Raw genomic sequence first — 17014 nt, 5'->3', positions numbered from 1 at the left:
TCACACAAGGGGTAATGGGAGGGAAAATTATCTACTTTACATTCCTGGCTCATGACGCCTGTCCCTCGATGGTGTGAGGTTCCCACGCTTCCTGAGTCGATCCAGGAACGTTCCACAGGTCCTCAGGTGTCGTAGAGCCTTCGCATCGTCGCCGTTCCAATCCCTGAGATTCAGCTACCCCAATCCTGGTTCATCGATGGGCGCTGAGCTAATCACTATTTTCCCACACTCGCCCCTTCCACAAGGCGTTGCTCCTTGTCTTAGGAACGGTGTCGTCCTTCCAAAACCCTCGGTGGATGTGACCCGGTCACAGCTAGGCTTGCCCGCCACACCTTTCCAGGCCCTCAACATCCAGCGTCGCCTCCCAGCGTCGTCGCCGAATATTTCCAAGTTTGGCACTCTTTTGCTCAATAAACTTGGTTCCTTTTTGCTTCCCAGAAGCGCGGGGTCTCCAATACGTGAGATGGGCTGCGATAGCCAGCTCTAATCCACTAAGAAAGGCTTGTAGAGCCTCAAATCCTTGAGAGCCGACCGAGGTGCGTCCTCTCGCCTTCGTGGTCAGGTCAACTCTGACGTTGGCGCCGCCCGGGGCACTCGGTGACGTCATGGCAGGCCCTGATTGGTCACCCGCGACCTAAGTCAGCCAATCCGTGATCGGCTAGTGTCCCTTCCAAAACGTCATATCTGCAGTAGGGGATACTCTTTCATTTTATATCAGGGCGCCAATTTCCCCTTACTCACAACTTATAATGTAACTTTCTCCCTTAACTGGCAGCCAGTCTGGTCGCCACATATATCAATAGACTCCCTGAACCTCAGAGAATCAGTAGGGAGAGCTGATATGACTCTTTAAGCCGGCAAACGAAAGAAATAGGAGAGGGCACCGTAACATACCCTTCCCCTTAAAATAAGAGTCATATCGGAAGACCAGCACTCAAGAGGGCAACCTATACTCTTGCTCCCTCCGTTCCTGAAGTGTCACTCCTCCAGTTGGTGACGTGGCTCATACCACTTTGCCAGTCACTTGCCTCATTATATCTCCACCTCGCATAGGACCGGGTGTGATGGGTGTTCCCTGAACACCTACAAGAAATCCTCTCTCCGTGGCTACGAGTGTACTCCAACGGCTCGTTACCACTGTAAGATTCAGTGCATGCAGCGCCTCCACCGCGTAGTGCACTCCGAGATAGTCTTGCACTTCCACCGCGTCCTACAGGCACTCCATGTTTCCTCTCATGAGCTTCTATTTGCCAATCTTCTCTCTTCACAGTTCCTCTTCTCCCATAGGTGCGTTGTCTCCTCACAGTGGCACTTGTCACCTGTACTCCATCCAGCAGCTTCCCCTCTTCCACACTAGGCTTTTGCGATGGCCCAATGCCCCTCTGGTTAGGCTGGCGCCTACCCTGGGTGTACCTATTCCCTGCTTTCTTCGTATTGCCTTTCCTATACCATTCGCTCCTTCGTTCTCGACGAACATCTTCACTCCTCCATGAGATTCTCTTCCCTGCAGACGTCTTCTTCGGTTCGTGGTTGAGCTCATCCACCTCCCTGTGGCTCACCTCACAACGGTGGTTCATCATGCACCTACCACTATTCATCTGGCTGGCATAGGGCGCACTGCGTCGTGGCTCCTCCACTCTGCCCCTCACTGCCGTCCGCTCATCCACTGAGCTTACTTTATTCACGTTTCTGTGTGGAGGGAGTGCGGTCTGCAGCCTCTTCACCGCCCCAGGCGTTTGTACAGCTGCTCCTCGCCACTCCTCCACCCGCATCATCAGGCTTAGTCGGAGGTCCTCGTCGGGGTTTTCCACGACCTCCGACGACCTCTCTGCACTCTCGCCCTCGTTGTCGTCGTCTCTGGCGACGCTTCCCCTGGCGAAGTCGGCTTCCTCACTACCATCTGGAACGACCGATACCTCACCTGGCAGGGTTGTATCGCTGCTTGCAACATAGGCACTCCTGGCCCAATCGGGTTGTATCCTGCCTCCTCCGAGGTCATTACCCAGCACCATCTGTACATGCTCTAGGGGTAACTTAGGGGCTACAGCTACTATAGCTTTCTTGACTCCGCAGTCGGCAATCAGCTGTACTTCGTGAAGTGGCAACCTGTATTCCTCCCCCACACTGCGTATCCTCACCACTCCCACAGGTGAATCATTAAATTCCTTGGGGAGAATACTCCTGGTTACCATACTTATGTCAGCACCCGTATCTCGAAGAACGGCAACCTCCACTGGGTCTGACTTTCCAAACTTCATGTTGGCCTCGAAAACGAAGGGATGTTCACCCAACTCATTTCCCAACCATTCACGTTGGGTCCACTTTAATATGGGGTGTGAACAAACACTCTCTCCTCTTCCAACATTAGTCCTATATTCCTTTGGTGCTCCTCACACTCGCGGGCATAATGTCCTCTCACACCACAGTTGAAGCATCGGCTGCCTCCCCTGGGCGGCCACTCGCCAGTCCCCCTGGCGGTACCACTTGCAGACGTTCCCTGGGTCCGCCTTGGATTCCCTGTCGTCGTGTCCGGGACTGCAGCAATTGCTCCCGAGCTAGGTCCACTGATCATAGCTTGGGGCTTCCTCCCCGCGTCCCTTGAGCTCTTGAACCAGGTTATTTCATCGGGCACGGTACTCTTGGGAGAGTCCCCACCCGTCCTCGCTCCTCCTGAACTCCTAAGGTTCCCTCCCGACCTGGGGTAAGGTGAGTGTCTGGGTGGCCCCTTCCTCCTGAGATGTAGTGCCTCCTCCAGCATGTCGGCTCGGTCCGCTGCAGCCTTCAGGTCCTTAATACCTGCTTCTCTCACCCTTACTCGCAACTCTGGATGGAGCACTGACATAAACTTCTCCATCAATATCAGTCGTTTGATATCATCCGCTGACTCCACTTCCTCCGCCTTCAACCATCGTAGGAATTTCCGTTCCATATCCCTGGCGGTCTCGGCGTAAGACTTCCCTGACGCTCTTGTACACTCTCTGAACCGCTTCCGGTACATCTCCGGAGTCAGCCGGAATGAGTGGAGCACCGCATTCTTAATCGCGTCGTAACTAGTACACTCCTCTAGGTCCAGCATGTTGTAGGCTTCCCGGGCCTCGCCAGTCAATCAGCCCTGGACCAGAGCAGCCCAATCATCTTCCGGCCACTCCTTCAGAGTCGCTATTCATTCAAAGTGCTCAAAGAACGCCTCAGCTTCTTGTGGTTCGAACGTAAGTAAGTCACATTCCCTTACCTTGAGATCATCCCGCCGTGCAGGTAGTGAGGGCAGACCATGCTCAATGCGATGCAATTCGACTTCTTTCTTTGCCTTTATCTCCTCCAGTCGCAGTTGTCTCTCTCCTTCTTCTCGCTGCAGCCGAGCTTCTCGCTCACGCTCCTCTCGCTGCAGCCGTGCTTCTCGATCACGCTCCTCTAGCTGCAGCTCAGCTGCACGTTCCTCTCGCTGCAGCCGTGCTTCTCGCTCACGCTCCTCTCGCTGCAGCTCAGCTGCACGTTCCTCTCGCTGCATTTGCGCTTCTCTTTCCTCTCATCGCAGCTGGGCTTCCAGTTGCATCTTCATTATTTCCAGTTGCAGGCTCCTCTTACTACAGCTGGACCTTCCACTGCTCCCATGTTCACTGTGAATTCTCTCCACACTGGTAGGCGCTTGGGATGGCTCTAGTCGGGACGGTTCACCTTGCGACGGCTCTCGTCGGGACGGCTCCTCTTGAGATGGCTCCTCTCCCGTCGCCTCCTCTCGAGCTGTGAGCTGTGCCATGATCTCTATCCTTCGCTCCGCTACCTTAGTCGTCCTCAACCTGATCCCAAAGTGGTTTGCCACTTGTTGGAGCTAGGCCTTGGTACACTCTTCCAAAATTCTCTCGTCCCTTGTGTCAATAAATTTCTTTACTTTGTCCTCCTCCATCTCTATATCATCGAGCATACACAACAGCACAGACAAGTTAGTAGGCACTAATTTCACCGTTTCAGTCCCATAGCTGGTTGAGCTGGTTCAGCTCACAGTACCACTGAATTCACTGGCCACACTGTATTAGTACCCTGACAACACTTGTCTTGAAATTTGGGCCACACTGTAGCTTGATCCACGCTTCCTGGCGAAGTTCCCAGTTCTTGGCAACCGGGGTTCGAATCCTGGCAAGGTCGCCAGTTCTTGTCACATGGAGGTGGGCCGGGGCTCTGCTAGCACTCAGCTGCTAGGGGCTCAAAAGGCCGAATACTCAGCCCCTCCGACTCCCGGGATTCACCGGAGTCTCCTTGGTCACACAGGAGAGGACCAACAATGCCCACCTCCGCAGGTCTTTGCTTCCACCACAAAAGAGGGTGCCACTGATTCACCCTGGAAGCCCTTCAGTCAAACAGGAGAAACTACTGTTAACAATTCCGGCCTGGACCCGTGGAGGAGTGAAGGAAGAGTCAGGCTTACCTTGTAACCATAACCTCCCTGAGTCTTGCCTGCCAGACAAAAAGGTTGCAGGAACTCCTTTCCCACCTGTCTTCTCTATCTTCTTCTTAACAAGGTCGCCAGCTGGGTTATTATATCTGCACCCAAGCAATGCAGTTCAGTGGGTGTATTATATATTGTTTGTAGCCAGAAGGTTGCTACTCCCATAGATCTGCTACCAGACTGTCGGCCCAGGCTACTCCCCCAGGAAGGTCTGTGTGGCTTTACCTCTCTCTAGCCACTACGTTACTAATTGCCACCATTCCGGCACTGATACTGATCGGATGGCTAAGGGTACACTTTATATAAGTCCGTGCTGTCTTTACCACTCTCCAGGCAATAAGAACTTCTATAGAGAACGTAGTGTTCCCTAGGTGGTACTATGATAACCTTCGTGTATGCTCATAGAGAAATATTATAAATGGAGGCACACTTAAATACAATGATAAAATGTGTGAATTTACTGGCGCAAATTACATGAACACACATACAATCACAAGTAATACAAGAATATGAAAATAAGGATAATAAGTCTGGAGAACGTCAGCTTCTTCTTCCACGACCTCCAACACTCCTTCAACTGGGCAGAAAGACAGGAGTCCCACACTCTCTCACAGGAGGGCCTCTTCACCAAGTCGGCGCCTCTTCACTGTCCTGCCATCCATACACACACTGTCCCCTCTGACAGTCCTGGACACAAGCTGCCTTGCAGCCTATTCTACTACTAAAGTATTAATGTCCTATTGCCACATACATAAGTAAATATTGTGGCCTAACTAGCCACATGTGTCCCTGGAAATTACTCAACACTATTTTCCCTCCCATTACACAAGGGGTAATGGGAGGGAAAATGATCTACCTTACATTCCTGGCTCACCACGCCTGTCCCTCAATGGTTTGAGGTTCCCACGCTTCCTGAGTCGATCCTTGACGATCCAGGAACGTTCCACAGGTCCTCAGGTGTCGTGGAGCCTTTGCGTCGTCGCTGTTCCAATCCCTGAGATTCAGCTACCCCAATCCTGGTTTATCGATGGGCGCTGAGCTAATCACTATTTTCCCACACTTGCCCCTTCCACAAGGCGTTGCTCCTTGTCTTAGGAACGGTGTCGTCCTTCCAAAACGCTCAGTGGATGTGACCCGGTCACAGCTAGGCTTGCCCGCCACACCTTTCCAGGCCCTCAACGTCCAGCGTCGCCGCCCAGCATCGTCGTCGAATATTTCCAAGTTTGGCACTCTTTTGCTCAATAAACTTGATTCCTTTTTGCTTCCCAGAAGCGCGGGGTCTCCAATACGTGAGATGGGCTGCGATAGCCAAATACCCAAATTTGTAACAAATTAGATGGCAAATTCCTTGGCATTCTCATTGACCACAAGCTGAATTTCCAGGGACACATTCTAAATATATAAAAAAAAAGTTTCAAAAACTGTGGGCATTCTATCTAAGATCAGATATTATGTACCACGCCCTGCCCTGGTGACTCTCTATTACTCCCTTATCTATCCATATCTCAACTATGGTATTTGTGCTTGGGGCTCTACTACCCAAAATCACTTACGTCCTCTAATTACTCAACACAAAGCTGCTATTAGGACAATATCCAACTCTGGCCCCAGACATCACTCGGTACCCCTACTCAAATCTCTGAATATGTTAGACATTAAGTCACTGCACATTCTCTCATGTGTATTATACATATATAAAACGCTAAACTATAATGCCAATCCTGATCTTAAAAGCTTCATAGAAGGTTGTAACAGAACCCATGAGCACTACACCAGAAATAAATACAGTTTTGATATTCCTAGAGTACGACTTAATCAAACTAGAAATGTTCTACAAATCAAGGGGCCCAGAATGTGGAATGACCTTCCCAACCATGTTAAAGACTGTACCTCTCTCAACCAGTTTAAGATAAAAACTAAACACTACCTAATAAATTCCCTGTAACCTACCTTACCCCTCTATTGTCAACCCGTGTCTATTTTTTTTTTTTTTTAATGAACACTGTTTGTCAACCTATTGTATTTGTGCTGCTTTTCAGTCATGTTCCCCCTTTTTTTTTTTTTATCTTTATTTGTATTTGTTCTCAACACATTTTATTCTTTATGCTCAATTAGTATTAAGTTCTAGATATTAATGTTTCTCCTGCCCGAAACGCATTGCGTAATAGTGGCTTTAGGCATTGTATGTACTAGCTCTATCTATATATTAATCCATTAATGTAACATCACTTGTATGTATGTACCTTACCTGAATAAACATATTTATATATTTATATTTTTATTTATTTATCTAATCCACTAAGAAAGGCTTGTAGGGCCTCAAATCCTTGAGAGCCGACCGAGGTGCGTCCTCTCGCCTTCGCAGCCAGGTCAACTCTGACGTTGGCGCCGCCCGGGGCACTCGGTGACGTCATGGCGGGCCCTGATTGGTCGCCCACGACCTAAGTCAGCCAATCTGCGATCGGCTAGTGTCCCTTCCAAAACGTCATATCTGCAGTAGGGGATACTCTTTCATTTTATATCAGGGCGCCAATTTCCCTTTACTCACAACTTATAATGTAACTTTCTCCCTTAACTGGCAGCCGGTCTGGTCGCCACATATATCAATAGACTCCCTGAACCTCAGAGAATCAGTAGGGAGAGCTGATATGACTCTTTAAGCCGGCAAACAAAAGAAATAGGAGAGGGCACCGTAACAACCAAGTACACATTTTACTGTTGAGTTAAACAGAGGCTACAGTTAAGGATTTGCGCCCAGTAAATCCTCCCCAGCCAGGATACGAACCCATGGCAAAGCGCTTGCGGAACGCCAGGCGAGTGTCTTACCACTACATCACAGAGACTGGTTAACCTATTTGATATTCGAAGAGTACGACTTAATCACACTAGAAATGCTCTACAAATCAAGGGACCCAGAATGTGGAATGACCTTCCCAATCATGTCAAAGACTGTATCTCTCTTAACCAATTTAAGATGAAAACTAAGTACTACCTAATAAACTCCATATGTAACATACCTTACTCCTAAATGTCATCCCATGTCCTACTATTTTATATACAATGCTGTTTGTTGACCAACTTGTATATTGGCTATTTTCTACCATGTTACCCCTTTTTTTATCTTTTATTTTTTCTTTCAACGCAATTTATACTTTAAGCTCAATTACTATTAAGTTTTAGTTTAAGTGTTTTTTCCCCACCTCACCCTGCCCGAAATGCTATGCGTACTAGTGGCTTTAGATATTGTATGTACTAGCTCTATCTATAAATCAATCATAATGTTTATAACTCTGCATCTATGTATGCACTTTTCCTAAATAAAATATTATTATTACAATGGTACCTTGGATAACGAATTTAATCCGTTCCGGCGCTGTCGTCGTCATGTGAAATGGACGTCATACAAAACGAATGTCCCCATTGACATTAATGGTAATCAAATTAATCCGTTCTACCACCGAAAAACATCAATATGATATTCAATGTTTTAAATAATGGAGCAACCTACCACCAGGCTGAAGACTCAAACTGCACAAACCTTTATGACATTTTTCTTTCTTCAAATTTGTTCAATATTTATTTTTTTTTGTCCTATAGCATAAGGTTCGTTCGGTGGTCGGCAGGTAGGCTGCTCCATGTTTCTTACATAAAAATAACGTAAATAAAAAAAATGAAGAATTTTGAAAACCAGAACAAATGTCAAAAAGGTTCGTTGGGCTGTCTACAGGTAGGGTGCTCCATGTTTCTTAAATAAAAAATTAAAAAAAAAGTTGAAACAATTTGAAAAATGGACAAATGCCATAAAAGTTCATTCAGTGTTTGACGGGTAGGCTGCTCCATTATAACAATTTTTCTTTGTTTCAAATGTGTTCCATATGTTTTGTATTTTTCATTTACGTCTCAATAATGGAGCAGGCTACCTAACAAACACTGAACGAACCTCTATGGTATTTGTCCATTTTCCAAATTGTTTCAACTTTTTTTTCCATTTTTTTTATTTAAGAAACATGAAGCAGCCTACCTGTAGACAACCGAACGAACCTTTTTGACATTTGTTCTGGTTTTCAAAATTCTTCATTTTTTATTTTCATTTTTTATGTAAGAAACACGGAACAGCCTACCTGCCGACCACCAAACGAACCTTTTGCTATAAGACAAATGAAAAATATATATTGAACAAATTTGAAGAAAGAAAAATGTCATAAAGGTTTGTGCAGTGTATGTACAGAAGGCTGCTCCATTATTGAGACGTAAATGACAAATACAAAACAAATGTAACATATTTGAAACAATGAAAGATTGTTATAATGGAGAGCCTACCTGCCGAACACCAAACGAACCTTTCTGACATTTGTTGTATTTCAGAAATTTTATTTCTTTTTCTACAAAAACGTCAATGCTTTGCAACATTTCAGCAGTCACCCCTTTATATCCCAGCATCATTAGCATCTTTAAACAAGAACAACAATTTATTTGCGTCGTTGGAGGAGTCCAAGAATGTGCAAGAAGCAGCGCGACCCCACCATACATATGCATGTGGTGTTAACGTTACTCAAACGAACGTTCGCCATACGGGACGATTTGTCGCCGATCGGGCCGGTCGTTACTTAAATTTTTTTTGCCTTTTGGGGGCGATCGTTATGCGAGGTACCAGTGTATTATTATTATTATAATCTTCATTCTATCTAAAGGTGATTAATGATGGTTAGAAGAAATGCGGGGTAATGGTCAGTGGTCATGTGGTGCATTATGGATTCTATAGAGACAGAAAAGGCAATAAATGCTTTAGTGAAATAGATCCAATTAACCATAAAATTCTTACGGACGTAAAGTTACCTAATCTCATTCATTTATATATGTGCAAACCTTGTGGTGTTCAGAGGATAATGATTCCAAGGACCCCTGCCCACAATTCCTAGAAATCAGGACAATTGAGCATTTTTCCGAAATTTTGACATCCCTTGAAGAGTCCCTGGGGAGCATAATCATGATGACGTCTAATGATGGACTGCATGTGAGGTGCTCTGCCAGACATATAAATTCAAGATCCTAGAATCTTGATCCAAGTTACAGTCCCGCTCCTGTGCAAGGTAAGTCTACTACGGGCTCACCATAGCTCGTGCTACTTGGAACTTTTTGTTCCTAGAAGCTGAATCTTAAACAACAACAATAATCTTGTTCAGGACATTGTATATACAGTAGCACCTTGAGAAAGGATGTAGGTTACATCTGAAAATTTGATTTTTTTAAAATTAGTACTCTTACACATATATTAGGTCTTTCCTTTAATTTCATTCCAGTACTACAGCATTTTTGGAGACCAGAACCAGGGTCCTATCAATGCGGGACAAAGTAACTAGGTGGCCGCTAATACAAGTGACCTGTCTGGGTCAGGTGAAAAGTAACATAGATATTTACAATCAATTAGGTGCTTTAGGATTTGTAAATCATTAGGATATATGTTCATCGTGACAAAGATCAACATAATTAGACCACATAGCAAGGCCAAACAAATCCTGAAATGTAGCAGTGTTTGAATTAATCATACATGTTCGAGTGTAATTACAGTGTTGTGATAACCCCACCGGTCAGGACCGGATAGGGAGCCGGTCGGCCGAGCGGACAACATACTGGACTTGTGATCCTGTGGTCCCGGGTTCGATCCCGGGCGCCGGCGAGAAACAATGGGCAGAGTTTCTTTCACCCTATGCCCCTGTTACCTAGCAGTAAAATAGGTACCTGGGTATTAGTCAGCTGTCACGGGCTGCTTCCTGTAGGTGGTGGCCTGGTCGAGCAGCGGGCCGCTCGACCAGGCCCCGAAATCATCTCAAGATAACCCCATAAAAAAGGAATTAAAAAGAAAATTGTCAGTGAGAGATGGAGCCACTCCAAGTTGTAACAAACTAGGCTGGTTGTAAGAATTATCCAGAATGGTTTATCGACAAGGGAGAATGGGAAGCTGGACCCGCGTGGTGACCCGGGACCTGACCCCAGGGAATTCGCGGTGAAAATAATTGACGCCTTATTCATAGTTGCGTATAATGAATCATCCTATAGTATTCAGTAATTTAGAGAAAATAGTCTTTATTCAGGTTGCATTCAAATTGTATTATATAGTTATAATATCAAGAGTATTCTAATTATTGAGTTAAGTCACCATCAGTGACGTCACGAACCAGATCTAAGTTGTAAGGCGGAGTGACCGGCGGTCATAGGTCATCAGAGTTGACATGTCCACTATTTCTCAAAGGTCAAATAGCCATTGGGTGATCGGGAACAGCTCTGCCGTTAGATGCTTGTGTAATTTAATTTCAGTAAAATAATTCAACCAGTCTGGATCAATTAAGTACAACAGAGGTTAATTGTTATAACTTAAACCTTGCTAAGTAACTTGGTAAGCGATGCGGAACAATACAATGCTCTAGTCTGGGGAAGACCAGAGAGAGGACAGATTAGTGTGGTTTGAGAAACAACTCAGGCAGGTGGCCTTACCATCATCGGCCTCCCGACAGCACGAACATCTAGCTGGTCGCCCAAGGTAGAGTTGCTTTACGAGTTCTTATAGGGATAGTCAATTCATTGCCGTTCAGGTCAATTATAGGGAGTGTTCCAGTAGGGAGTGATAACCATTTAGATTTTGTTTTAGTTTTTCTTTTAATAAATTAATAGCTAGTAAATTTGCATTTTTATTATTTCCATGTGTTTGTTATATGTATATGAATTGGTCCTCGTCACGTGGTCCACACGAGGCAGAGTTGAATTGGGCGCCGATTCTAACATCGAATCGGAATTCATCATTCCCGTTTAATTAATTCCACACTCAAGTTCCAAGGTCATCGGTTATAGTGGGGATTAAGCCCCAAGGTTGATTAATTAACATGATCGATCCAGACCTCGATCATTGCTCAGTGTTACTGGTCTGGTGGTGGTGGCGGAGGCAACTCTAGGGTTTTGCTCAAAGCCTAGGTCACGTCATACGGGTTGTAGAATCCTAAGTCGGTCAATCGTCTTAGGACCACGTGGCATGGAGTCGGCTTTAGTAAAAGTTCTGGGGTCCCTTAGTATAGAGAACAAAGTAAGAATACGGGTAGAGGGGGGAAGAGGTAGGAAAGAGCACTCGAGAACACCCTCCCCGTGTTACAAAGTGACGAGGTAGTCACCACTAAAGGCTTGGGACTCATCTCTGCCAAAGAAGTGAGGAGAATGGGGAGTGTCAGTTGGGTCAAAGATGAGGCCTGGTCTGGGCCCAATGTAGCCAGTACTAAGGACCCTGAGCTTCCATCATATTAAGATGCAGAGGCCTGGTCACTTACCCCACGAGCCTGTGTTTGAAAAGTCTGATCGGTTTCCATGCATCATGGTTTTAAGAGTTTAGGCACCAGAGCCAAGTACTCCCACCTACCAGGGCAACAAGGGAGGCCGAGTGCTAGTCAGTGCAGGAAGGGGTACACTGTCCCAAGCCGTTGTAGGGCACGGCATTCAAACCATACCCTAGAGAATAACTAACAAAACCCGTAATTACTCTCTTATAAATAATGGGAGGAATATAATATTATACATACATATTATATAATCTCTTTCTAGAGAGATTGAGCCTGCTCTTCCCTACTTAAAGTTACGTCAATTGTACAAGTATAAGATGTTACATTCAAGATACGTCACTGGTACCACAAAACGTTTTGACCAGGAGGCAAAACGTACCCAAGATCCCCCCACTCCACACGCCGGCTCGTCATCAAACCAGCTAACTACCCTTCACCAGCTTGCCTGCTCCTGATTGGTGACTCGCCGACCGCGCACCTGCACACCGCATCTCAGCGCCCTCTACCTGAGTCGACGTCTGAGCCAGACCAGCTATCAACTTCAGAATATTCTTTGTGCTCTTAGAGTTGACATCTCTCTCTGGCATACTAAGTTGCTGGCTTGTATACGAAGGGAGGTTTCAGCCATAACCGATATTCTCAGCACCATTTCACATTATAATATTTAATCTATTGTGTTTTTGCATTTATCTTTGTCATTTTATTACACCAGTCATTTACCCAAGATTTGTCTTTATTAAAGTTTCATTGTTCATACTTTGTGTTTTTCGTGTTCCTCCCTCTCACTTACCACAGACAACAGGCAAGCAGTCTATTTTTTTTTTTATAAGTGTGACCAGGCATTGACACCTGCCATTGGACAACTGTCGAACATCTACACTCCAACACTTTCCTGTCACATTTTAATGGGGGCCTGTCCGGGATCTTCACTCAGGTACTAGTACCAGAACGTCAATTTGTGGTAAACATACTTCGCTTTGCTAAAGTAGCTTTTCAATATTATCATTAATTTTCATATTTATATGGTGCTGTGTGTATTGTGCATTCCGAGAGTAGCATATGGTGAGTGTGAGATAACTTTGGATTACGTGGTGACTGTAGGCCTCAGTCATTCTCTTAATTGATCATCTCTCCCTCCGTGTTATTATTCGTGTTTACCACCTTTTGTCCCTAGGATACTTCTCATATTATCGGCAGATCATCATTGTGGTACCCTGGTACTTTGGTTTGTCTTCGGGTCAAAGCACCCTATCTTCTGCAATCCGACCGAAGGAGGAAAAGAGGGCCATAGTTCCTCTAGCACGGACTACGTTGCTGAGTTGGGACATCAGCAGCAGTTCTCGTCACCAGTTGACACTCGCACCCCTACATGTCGGTCAGAGATGATGACATTTACTTAGGTAGGGAATTAGCTTTCTTTTTACAGAGCACAAAGTTCGCTAATTCTGTATCATATTCATTTAGTGGGAAACCCTTGCTTATGTCCCATAGAGACTCGGCAAGGTATGCCTACATTCTTGGACTACCTAATTCACTTTTGGAGCAATTAAATGTTTCATTTGTTTTAGAAACTCAGTTTCACTTATTTAGTAGGATTTCCTTCCCCTTATTCTCTTACATTGAGTACCGGGTACAACATTTTCTGCGACTTTGATTGACTAATCATTTACCATCTTATAATTAACGTTTATTGTTAAAGATTAAAATTCCACAGGATAGTTACCAGTTGCCACATTATCCTGTTTCTGACATTTACCATATCACAACTATATTCGTGTACATTTATTTGCTATCTTTCACCATGTTTCGTCTCCAAGCTTTCCGTAACGATCCAGCAGGTGAAATAGGAACCTCGTGTCGTGCCAAGAGAACTGAATTACAAACTCTTGCACACTAGTATCAACTAGATGTTCCCCATGGAGCCAACAAAAATGAAATACATAACCTAATCATGGATTACCTCTTAGATGAAGGGAAGATTGACTCTGAAACTCACGAAACTTATTCTATTGCAGATAAAACTGATTTGGCGACTATGAAACTCAAACTCGAGCTCGCAAAGCTCGAGAGGGAGCAACAGCAAGCAGCTCTACAAATCAGGAAAGAAGAAGCTGCAATAAGGAAAGAAGAACAAGAACGAGTTTTCAGGACCCTACCGTATCAAGGAGTGCAGGAACAACCACAACTACGTTCTTGAGACTCCAGATAGGCGGCAGAAGACCCAGTTGTGCCACATCAACCTCCTGAAGCAGTATCAAGGTATTCCCCCCACTGTGTTGATAGCAGTCCCTACATCTAAAGGTCCATACCTTCACAGTGAAACCTTCCCTGCTTCTCCCGAAAGCATTAACACTGAATTGGTGCTTTCCAAATTGGAAATCCTACCTGACCTTCATCCCATTTTACAAGACTATAATAGAGCTCCTTTGCCATGTTCTAATACTATTCTCGCCTCGCCAGCTATCACGAAGCCTTTCATCCTCCATGTCGACGCCAGTGGTACCGGCATCTGGGGTGACCTGATGCAACAACGAGGCGAGATTAGACCTGTTAGCTACCACAGCTACAAGGAACTACAGCACGTTCGAAAGGGAGCTACACACCTACCACCCAGAAGTGACTTGAACCCATACTGCCAGGAACAACGTAACTGGTATGTACAGGACGCCTTAATCCACTTGACCATCACGACCTGGCATAAGGAGGTGATAGCCGAAGTTATTTGAACCACCTCCCCGCCGGCACCCGGATGGTAATCTTGGGCATAGCATTTTATCAAATCACCTCATTCTTTGGGGCACACGTGAGGAATACAAGGCGTCCTGTACATACCAGTTGCGTTGCTCCTGGCAGCATGGGTTCGAGTCACTTCTGGGGAGTGAGTTTTCAATTGCATATAGTCCTGGGGACCATTCAGGCTTGTTCGCATTTGTGTTCCTCACGTGTGCCCCAAAGAATGAGGTGATTTGATAAAATGCTATGCCCAAGATTACTTGGGCATAGCATTTTGTGCCCAAGTACCAGTTGGGCATTTTTGTGCATTTTGGGCAAATGCATTTTGTGCATTTTGTGCCTTGTGCCCCCCCGCCGGCACTCCTTGTGCCGGCGGGGGGGGGGGGGGGGTTGTTTAAATAGCTTCGGCTATCACCTTCTTATGTCCGGTCATGATGGTCAAGCGGATTAAGGCATCCTGTACATACCAGTTGCGTTGCTCTTGGCAGAATGGGTTTGAGTCACTTCTGGGGTGTGAGTTTTCAGTTGCATATAGTCCTAAGGACCATTCAGGCTTGTTCGCATTTGTGTTCTTCACGTGTGCCCCAAAGAATGAGTTGATTTGATAAAATGCTATGCCCAAGATTACCATCCGGGTGCCGGCAGTGAGGGGGGGGGGGTTCAAATAGCTTCAGCGATCACCTCCTTATGTCTGGTCGTGATGGTCAAGCGGATTAAGGCGTTCTGTACATACCAGTTGCGTTGCTCCTGGCAGTATGGGTTCGAATCACTTCTGGGGTGTGAGTTTTCAATTAAACTATATATGTTTCAAATATATATATATATATATATATATATATATATATATATATATATATATATATATATATATATATATATATATATATATATGTATGTTGTACCTAGTGGCCAGAACGTCGTACTCGGCCTGCTATGCAAGGCCCGATTTGCCTAATAAGCCAAATTTTCCCGAATTAATATATTTTCTCTAATTTTTTTTTATGAAATGATAGAGCTACCCATTTCATTATGTATGAGGTCAATTTTTTTTTATTGGAGTTAAAATTACCGTAGATATATGACCGAACCTAACCAACCCTACCTAACCTATCTTTATAGGTTAGGTTAGGTAGCCAAAAAAGTTAGGTTAGGTTAGGTAGGTAAGGTAGTTGAAAAACAATTAATTCATGAAAACTTGGCTTATTAGGCAAACCGGGCCTTGCATAGTAGGCTCAGAAGTGCGTTCTGGCTACTAGGTACATTATATATATATATATATTATATATATATATATAGTAGGGGTACCACCTCTGATGCAAGTGTAGGGACCCATAGCCTCGGAGAAGAAAATAAAGAGTACTCAGAGAAGACCTTGTGGATCCTCACTGAACACTTTGATATTTTCTTTTCCTACCACCCCTATTCTTTTGGTATGTGTGTATATTTATCTAACTTTATTTGAAAATGTCATTACACAAAAAGTTACAATATTGATTACATGCAGGGTACAAGGCTGCTTGTCACAAGCTGAATAGCTCCTCCAGCTCCTCAGATGGCAGGCAGGAGCCATGGATGCAGTGAGCATTTCCTCTCTGGATCGCCACACTAAGGCGCTGAAAAAGAAAACTGGCAGCTCTAGGGTCTCTAGTTGTTTCGATTAGCTAAGACCCCAACTCCTTCAAAAAGCTAGCAGCACTTTTACCTCAGGCACCAAGTGTCTCTTGAGGCAATGGGGACAAAATTGTAGTGGTGCTCAAGGCCTCTGTATTTACGTTACTTGGCCGCTTCCCGGTGATTGGCAGCTCCACCTGCTTGTGTAGCATTGAAGTCAACATAGGTATCGGCCAAAGTTGAAACGCAAGTGTATTCCCACACCAACTGTCTACCATTCTTCCAGGGGTTCACCGTGATTCCGTCTGGGCGACCGACAGGCTCATCAGAGTTGCGGGACATTAGGTAACGGGGCTCTCTCTCTGCTGGACAACCGGCTGTGGTAAGGCTTCTCTTAATGTCATTGACCTCGCCGTGTCTTGCATGCCGTCCTCTTGTCCTTTGGCAGAGAAGGCCATACCGTCCATACCTGTCGGCCTCTGCCTCGCCGCAAATAAACCTGTATTCGGTGTGGATTGGGGCAGCGAGGCGGAGAGCCACGGCAATTCGGAGGGCCTGCGGTGTGAGATGGGTGCCGGTTGCTGACATTGGGGTTGGTAATAGGAAATCACCTGCATGGGGAGCTGCTACAGCTCTAAGTCGGGCAGTGTCATGTGGTGTTGTCGCAGCTTCTTGGTCGGCAATGGGGCAATCCCAGCTGGATTGCTTATGGGCTTCAGAAGGCAGTGGTTGGGGTGCTGGTATATTATATATATATATATATATATATATATATATATATATATATATATATATATATATATATATATATATGTGTGTGTGTGTGTGTGTGTGTATGTATGTATGTATGTTCTCAGCAAAAGTGCTGAAGCTGAAACTATCATTCATATTCTACATGGGACAA

The sequence above is a fragment of the Procambarus clarkii genome, chromosome 7 (assembly GCF_040958095.1).
Source record: "Procambarus clarkii isolate CNS0578487 chromosome 7, FALCON_Pclarkii_2.0, whole genome shotgun sequence".
Lineage (NCBI taxonomy): Eukaryota > Metazoa > Arthropoda > Malacostraca > Decapoda > Cambaridae > Procambarus > Procambarus clarkii.
The sequence above is the reverse complement of the archived record's forward strand: the minus strand, read 5'-3'. Positions refer to the sequence as shown.